At 33.4% G+C, this 8,754-nt stretch overlaps 1 pseudogene across 1 annotated transcript; it reads left to right on the top strand.

Annotated features, from left to right (window-relative positions):
• The first annotated feature begins 2,870 nt into the window (after positions 1-2,870).
• On the top strand, positions 2,871-8,291 carry LOC118450799 (fatty acid synthase-like; annotated as a pseudogene). Its single transcript, XR_014982985.1, has 11 exons — positions 2,871-2,885; positions 2,927-3,206; positions 3,297-4,075; positions 4,147-5,170; positions 5,253-5,503; positions 5,585-6,261; positions 6,343-7,174; positions 7,283-7,743; positions 7,833-7,944; positions 8,004-8,087; positions 8,154-8,291. The product of XR_014982985.1 is annotated as a fatty acid synthase-like (transcript).
• The last annotated feature ends 463 nt before the right edge of the window (positions 8,292-8,754 follow it).

The following is an 8,754-nucleotide window of genomic DNA, read 5'->3' as shown; positions in this document are numbered from 1 at the left end:
TGTTCATTTCTAAATAATTAAATATTAGATTCTTTTTACAATTTGGAGTGAAATGGCCAGCCAAATACCAGAAGAGCATATCCGGCATTGTATGCTTCTTGAGTTTCGCAAGTGTAGTAACGCAACAGTTGCGACCAAAAATATTTGCGATGTTTATCCCAATGTATGAGACCTTCGTAAATGCCAAAGATGGTTCTCTAAGTTCAGATCCGGTAATTTTGATCTCTCTGACTCCTATCGATCAGGAAGACTACATCATTAGACAACGACATGCTAAGGGCAGAAGTGGAAGCAAATCCATATCAGACAATCGAGGAACTCTCAAACACCCTTAATCAACCTTAGTCGACCACCCAAGAACATTTGCAGCAGATTGGAAAAATAAATAGAGCAGGTGTTTGGGTCCCCCATAATCTGTCCGAAGAGAACAAAGCCAACCGATCCATCACATGTAACATATTGCTTCAACGGCACCATATAGAACCATTTTTTGATCGCTTGATCACTGGAGACGAAAAATGGGTTCTATATGATAATCCAAAATGCAAAAGGCAGTGGCTCTCTCCAAATGAATCACCACGAAGTACTGCGAAGCCGGATTTACATCCCAAAAAGGTGCTTCTGTGTGTTTAGTGGAGTATACGCGGAATTGTTCATTTTGAAGTGCTGACTTGGACAAACTGTTAATGCAGATCTTTATTGTGAACAATTGGATCGAGTGAGCGAATCTTTAATCGAAAAGTATCCAGCGATTGTCAACAAAAAAGGCATTATTCTGCAACACGACAATGAAAGACCGCACTATGCAAGACGAACTTTGGAAAAAATTAATGAATTAGAGTGGGAGGTACTGCCACACCCACCATACTCGCACCCTCGGATTTCCATTTATTCCGGTCGCTACAACATTTTCTTAGTGGCAAAAAATTTGAAAATTTGGATGATGTTCAAAATGCCATCTCGAGATATTTTACTCAAAAATCAATTGATTTTTGTCGGTCCGGCATTGAAAATTTGCACACTAGATGGCAAAAGGTTGTTGATAACGAAGGTGATTATATTATTGATTAAAAATAAAAACTTGTTAAAAATTTATTCGTTTGAATTTAATTTAAGAAAGCGACATTACTTTCTAGTCCACCTAATATCTTTGCGAAGAGACATTACAATCTCGGATGATACGGTTACTGCTGTTTTGTCTCTATTTTTTTCTTTTCCCGAGTATACTTGAAAAGAATAAGTATATCCTGCACTACAGCATAATTTAAAAACTTTAATTCCATATCGATGCCATTTCAGTTTCAAATATTGTCGAAATATTATGTGGCCTTGGAAGGGGACCAATGATTCGTTTACGCATAATATTTCATTTGGATTGTAGTATTCTTTAAAACTTCTGTTTAATATGTCGATAATATGAATAATTTTGGATAATCTATTACTAGGTTCATTTTCTTCATTGTTACTAAAATGAATGAACCGTAAAAGTAATTCAAATCGATTTCTCGGCATCACTGTACTTGGGAATGTCTGGTGATATTCTTCATTTCTACTCCAATACAAGTGAATTTTGGGTAATCGCATTAATCCCATCTATATAATTAAGCCAAAAAATCTTTTTATTTCATTCGGATTTGTTTCAATCCATCTATCAAGACGACATGATCGCTGTTCTGATACTATTTTCGCAGCATATTTATTTGTTTAGTTTGCAATTATTTAAAATATTTCATTCGAAACAAAAAGACAATAAAAACTATGCGGTTCAGTAAATTCCAAAATTTGAGAATGATGTGTATTGATCCCCGATGAATTACAAAATATAATCTTTGGTTAATTACACGAAGATATATGCCAATTTATATCACGTACCTCTTCTTGTGTATTATTTTCGATTCGCTTTAACTATATGATTCAATTCGACGGCGACGTACTGAATATGGTATTATTATATCAGACAAACTGCTCGAGGAACTTTCCTCACTATCTGACAACACTTGGCATCGTTTGGAAGGATTTGGTAAAAATATATCATCAGTTGAATTGCTTGATGCAGAATCTTCATTTGAAATCATAACTTTATGGGTTAACTAAAAAATTAAATAGGAGATACGAAATGCAAAAATTTTTGTAGTATATAAAAGTATAATAGAGGTTCTTACCTGATTGTTTAACACTCTAGAAAATAATAAAAACGTAACACTATTACTCAACAACGCGAAGAAGCAATATGAGATAATTGACGATCGCGCGAAATCGTACTCCAGCGCCACGGGAGTCACCAGTGACCCCCGCCGCAATTAACATGCCAAACATGTTTATACGCTGTAACTTATCTATTGCAGATAATATTTCAATATTATATGTATCGCTAAATAGGAAATTCATCGTGGTGCCACGGACAATCCCGGTAAAATTGGCGTGATATTTAACCTGTTAATATTCTCTATTTCAAGACAAACGGAATAGCTTTATTGTTGTCCCTATTTATGGTTACGTTCTTTAATTCTAAATAAATGGCAGCCTATGGTGATATTTTATTTTTCATTGGGTCAATATGGGGAAAATCTCTTGAATCATCTCGCAAATTCCAAAAGGAATAAGAATGTTTCTGATTTCTTTTGAAAAATATTTTTATTTTATCTAACGTTTTACTTTCTCTTCAGAGTTATTTTATAACGGATAATTAGTCGCCATCATAATACAAATAGTAATTTGTATGAAGTGAAAACAATGTTAGTTGTAAATATTCGTATTTAATTTTATTAAATACGAATATTTACAACTATATAAAAAGTACATCGATGCCATGAAACGAATGGTCGATATCAGCCGCAAAACTCTCGTCAACTGAGTATCATACCAATAACATGTTGAAACCTGTAGTATCATACCAATAACATGTTGAAAGAGTACATTCTTTGAGGAAACATTAGCTCTGATTCCCGACAATGTTATCACTATTGAAATTGCACCGCAAAATCTATTACAAGCGATTTTAAGAAAAACATTGCAACCAACCGTATTTTTAGAAATATTTTTAGGAATATTGCATTAAATCATCCAGATGATAAAGATAATGTGGTCATTTTTCTACAAGCATTAGGGAAATTCTATAATACCGGTTTACAGTTAGATCTTGCTAAATTATATCCACACGTAAAATATCCGGTCAGTCGAGGTACTCCAATATCTCCACTAATTATGTAAGAATTAGGAAAATATAGAAAACGAAAAGAACTAATAATTATTTCTTCTGAATGTAATGTAAAAATTCAACGTTATAATGTGTTTAGATGGAAACATTCAGACGACTGGTTTGTGGCAGATTACAAAAGACAAGAGAGAATTAATTCTGGTGAATGAATATTTGAAATATCGATCGCTTATGAAGAATTTCAATACTTTAGTGATCACGTGGTCGATGGCAGAAATTTGTTTCCACTCACAGGATATATGTGCTTGGTTTGGGAAACTTTTGGCATGATAATAGGACAATTTTACATGGAAATATATGTTGTCATTAAAAATGTAAAATGTAATCGAGCTACCATCATTCCAAAAGAAGGGAATATTGAAATGATAGTCATCATTCAAAAAGGTATCTACTTTCCACAACTTGTATCTATATATTGTTTTAAAGAATTTAACATATGTCGATCTACGAAAGAACAAGCAGTGGTCTTCGAAGTGGCCGAAGGAGGTCTTGCTATTGTTACCGGAGTGATTCGTGTTGCAACAAACTTGTTGCAAGAGAAAATACCCCTTGATCTGATCAAATCAAATATTGGCTATGAGAAGGAAGAATTAGATGCGAAAGATATTTATAAAGAGCTGAAACTACGTGGTTATCAATATAGCGGTCTCTTTCGAAGTTTAAACAGTGCCTCAGTTTCAGGAAAAAAAGGACATATCGAGTGAAAAAATTGAGTAGCATTCCTGGATAACATATTGCAGATGAAAATACTCACTTTAGATACCCGAGGTTTATTCGTACCGACTGGAATTCGAAAATTGATAATAGATACTAAAGCTCATCAACGATATCTGCAAAGTTTGACAACCAATAAAAAATGTAAATATTTACTTTTAATTCAAAGTGAATCTATATAGCGAATTCTTATATATTCAATAATATTATTTCAGATGTACCTGTACAATTACTTGAGTATATTGATGTGATTGTAGCAGAGAGTGTGGAGATTCATAATACTAGGGCTAGTGAGATTGCTCGGAAGAAACCTGTCACTGATCCAATTATTGAAGAACATAAATTCATTGCTTATCGTGACAGAAAGAAAATGACATTACGCGAAATATTAACGTTATCTATGCATATTACTTTTGAGAATATATCAATGACGAAAGTGAAAACGATAGAACTCGTTGAGGATAATGACAATATATCAGCAGAGAAACTTGTTTCTCCATTGTCGAAAGACATTCTAGCCAATTTACCTTCGATCCAAACAAGCATTAATTTATTTGCATCACCAAAGAAATTTTGCGAAGAAGACGTTCTTAAAAATATTAAAATTTTAGAATCGAAAAAAGTACGAACAGATGATATAGCGATATTAGCAGTTGGATGTTGTTTATTAACCAATGAAAAAACAGACAGTTTAAAACAACTTTTAAAATCTATAAAAGATAGAGCTTTCCTTTCATCGCACGAAAAGGAAAATATACCATTGGACTATTCTATTCAAAAGGAATTTCGATTAGGTATAGTTTTGGAGGAATGTAATTCCGAGGAATCGTGGATATTGTTAAGAGAGATCAAGAAAATTTCGAAATATACTCAATTTATTAATGTTAGGAGCAATGAATTAAACTGGATGAAAGAAGTACAAAATGTGCTTGCCAATGAAACACAAAAAAAGATAACACGAGAATGATACTTGTTGAGGAAGGAAACTTTGAATGTGGTCTCTTAGGATTCATTAATTGCTTACAGAAAGAACTTGGAGGCAAAATCTTCCAAGCTGTTTTAGTTCAGGATTTTAAAGCTCCGAAATTTTCTTTAGAATTGCCCCTTTATTCGGAACAATTCGAAACCGATCTTGTCATCAATGTTTTACGGGCAGGAAACATATAGGGATCATATAGGCATCAACTACTTCCATCTCGTGAATCAAAGCTTATGTATCATGCCTTCGTTAATCAGTTGGTATGTAAGAACATTTTATCAAATTTTTATCAAATATCATGAAATAATGCAATAAAATTTGTACGATAATACTTTTTAACAGTCACGTGGAGATTTAAGTTCGTTACGAAGGACCAATTACGAAAGATTATCAAAAGAAAGATCTTGTTGGCATCCATTATGCATGGTTGAACTTTAAAGACGTGATGTTGGCAACAGGTAAAATAGGATTAAATGTGTTTCAACAAGACAGAAAAGATGTTGACTACGTACTTGGATTTGAATATAGCGGAATCAGTATTGGTGGTCGACGTATTACGGGACTTCAAATAAGTGAGCTGATTAAAAATCATAAGATTGAGATTTAATCGCATATAGAAAATAACAGAAAATGAAAGAAAATGAAATGAATAACATTTTTACAGATGCATCTTTGCCAAATGGACGACATTTTTTCTTGGACCGTACCTGAAAGTTGGAATTTGGAAGATGCAGCGACAATACCATGCGTATATTCCACATGTATTGCTGCACTTTATATTAACGGAGAAATGAAAAAGGGTGATAGAATACTTATCCACTCTGGTGCTGGTGATGTTGGCCAAACTGCGATTACCTTAGCTCTTCACGAAGGCTGTGAAGTATTCACTACCGTTGGTACATCAGAAAAACGTAAATTCATTAAAGAAACATTTCCCAGTATCGACGATAATCATATTGGAAATTCTCGAGATACTAGCTTCGAACAAATGATTTTGCAAGAAACCGACGGTAGAGGTGTAGATATAGTTCTAAATTCTTTAGCAGAAGAAAAACTTCAAGCATCTCTGCGTTGTTTAGCTCATGAAGGGAAATTTTTAGAAATTGGAAAGTTTGACTTAGCCGCAGATAATCCGTTAGACATCGATGTCTTTTTGAAGGAGATCAGTTTTCATGCTGTAATGTTAGATCAAATTATAGTTACCAAGGACGGAATCAGAAATGAAATAAGTTCAAGAGTAAACAAACTCCTTAAAGAAAATGCAATCAAACCTATTGTAAGAACCATCTTCGGCAGAGATCAAATAGAGAAAGCTTTTAGATTCACGGCTGCATGTAAACATATTGGAAAAGTAAGTTGTGATCGTTGTTTTAATATTCAATTATTTGTAGTATCTTAAATTATAACTCGAAATCCATCTTGAATTTCGTAGGTACTAATAAAGATACGCGAAGAAAATGAACAACTGAATACACCGATCTTGGCTGAACCTTATTATAGATGTCTCCCGAACAAAAGTTATATAATTATTGGCGGCTTGGGTGGCTTTGGTTTAGAATTAATCGTTTGGTTGGTTCTTCGAAATGCTAAAAATATTGTCATTACTTCACGAAACGGCTTAAAGAATGGTTATCAACAAATGAGAATCAAGAGATGGGAATCATACGGCGTGAATATTAAGATCCTGGTCGGTCTCGATGCGGCTAAACGAGAAGACTGCGAGCTTGTAGTAAAATCAGCAATAGATCAAGGTCCCATCGATGGTATATTTAACCTCGCGGTGTCTTTGAAAGATTGTATTTGTTGTAACCAAACGATGAAAACTTTTGAAGAATGTTTCAAAAGAAAAGCCTAAGCAACGAAACGTTCGGACGAAGTTATTAGAAAATTTTGTCCAAATCTTCGGCACTTCGTATTCTTCTCTTCCGTCTTGTGCGGAAGAGGAAATGCTAGTCAAATGAATTATGGTATGACTAATCCCGTCATGGAAAGAATATGCGAAAAAAGAGTAGAAGAAGGTTTGCCCGGATTAGCTATTCAATGGAGAGCGATTGGAGACATCGGTCTTGTCGCGGACATACAGGATAACGACAAAAAACTTGTCATCGCCCGTACTCTACAGCAAAAAATTACATCATGTTTAGAAGAAATCAATCGATTTTTGGTACAGAATAAACCTATAATTGCTAGTATGATAATCGTTGAAAACCGATTAGATGGCGATCGTGCGGACAATGTCGTAAATGCTATCTTAAAAATTATGTGTAAATTTCGTTTTATCCATGATTATTGCTACATTTAATAATGTTATTTTGTTTTCGCCAGCTTTTGTTTATCTTTATCTTATTTAAATAAAGAATTTTTGATTATAGGTATTAAAGACTTGAAGAGTATCAATTAACAAAATTCCTTGGTTGAGCTTGGAATGGATTCTATGATGGGTGTGGAAATAAAACAAACTTTAGAGTGCGAGTATGAGATATATCTCAACGCGAAAGATATTCGCAGCTTAAACTTTGCCAAACTTATGGAAATAGAAAATAAGCGAACAGGTGATAGTAATCGTATTGAAATTATTACTGACAAAATATTATTTGGTACAAAGATATTGATGCAATTGTTTGGCGAAAAACTTTCCTTCGAAGTAATTATCTCCCTTAAAACGAACCCAGAGGAAGGTCGGAACGAAATATTCTTCATTCCAGGTATCGAAGACTATGGTATCATTTTCAAAACATTAGAATCGAAAATTAAGTCACCAGCGACATGTTTCCAACTTGGGACAAATTATGAATTAGAAACTGTAGAAGAAATTGCTCTTTCATTTCTACCGGTATACTCTTTTACTAAAGATATGTTTGATTAAATTAAATATTATTCAATCTGTTGTAATAAAATGGTATGTAACTTTACATATTACAGGATATACTAAAGAAACTTAAAGATCGAAAAGAATTTACTTTAATGGGATACTTATTCGGATCGCTTGTAACAATTGAACTCACACGACAATTAGAAGCCAAAGGATTTAAAGGTTAGCTAATTTTGATAGATGGTGCTCCTCAACTAATGAAAATACTTGTAAACCAACAGTTACAATCGTCATCGGAGGAAGAACGACAAAACAAAATTTTTGTTATTGTGGCGGAGACATTAACATCTGTTAATAGTGAACAGGTTCGTCATTTTTTCTTTTTCTATTTCTCGCTATTGTCAAACGAATTTCCAAACGTTATCTTCCAGCTTGTACTTGAATTGGAAAAATCCAAAATGTGCATAAATGCATTCTTTAATGTATTGTCTCCCGAATACAGTTTATTTTTCGAATTATATTTCGAGCAAGATTTAAAAAACGCCATCCTTTCATTTTATGTGAGATTGCAAGCATCCATGAAATATAATCCAGAACCAATACCATATATAAGAACCCCAATTATATTGTTCAAATCGATGTTTTTGTCTGTACAACATATCTCGTATGATTATGGACTACAGAAAGTAAGTTTTAAAAATTTTTATATATCATAAATATAATATTAATCTACTATAAAATACTGTTATTTTCAGATAATTGACGGCAAAATAGAAGAAAAATGTCTGCAATACCAAAGTGTCAACCCTGTGTTTACAAAAAGGCACAGCAAATCTTTCCTCGGGAATAACTTCCGAGAAAGGAACACAAGACTATCATCAGATATTTGACACAAATCAGAATCGCGAATCGATCACTTGTTAAATAATTTAAATTGAGAATTGGTCGTAAAAGATAGTAAGATTAAAGAAAGATACCCATAAAATCATCTAGTCATTAATCGATTGCATAACGATATTTTTGTCATGTATC

Source organism: Vespa mandarinia, chromosome 14, assembly GCF_050613455.1.
Source record: "Vespa mandarinia isolate Hongniang chromosome 14, ASM5061345v1, whole genome shotgun sequence".
In the NCBI taxonomy this organism is placed as follows: domain Eukaryota; kingdom Metazoa; phylum Arthropoda; class Insecta; order Hymenoptera; family Vespidae; genus Vespa; species Vespa mandarinia.
The sequence above is the reverse complement of the archived record's forward strand: the minus strand, read 5'-3'. Positions and strand labels throughout refer to the sequence as shown.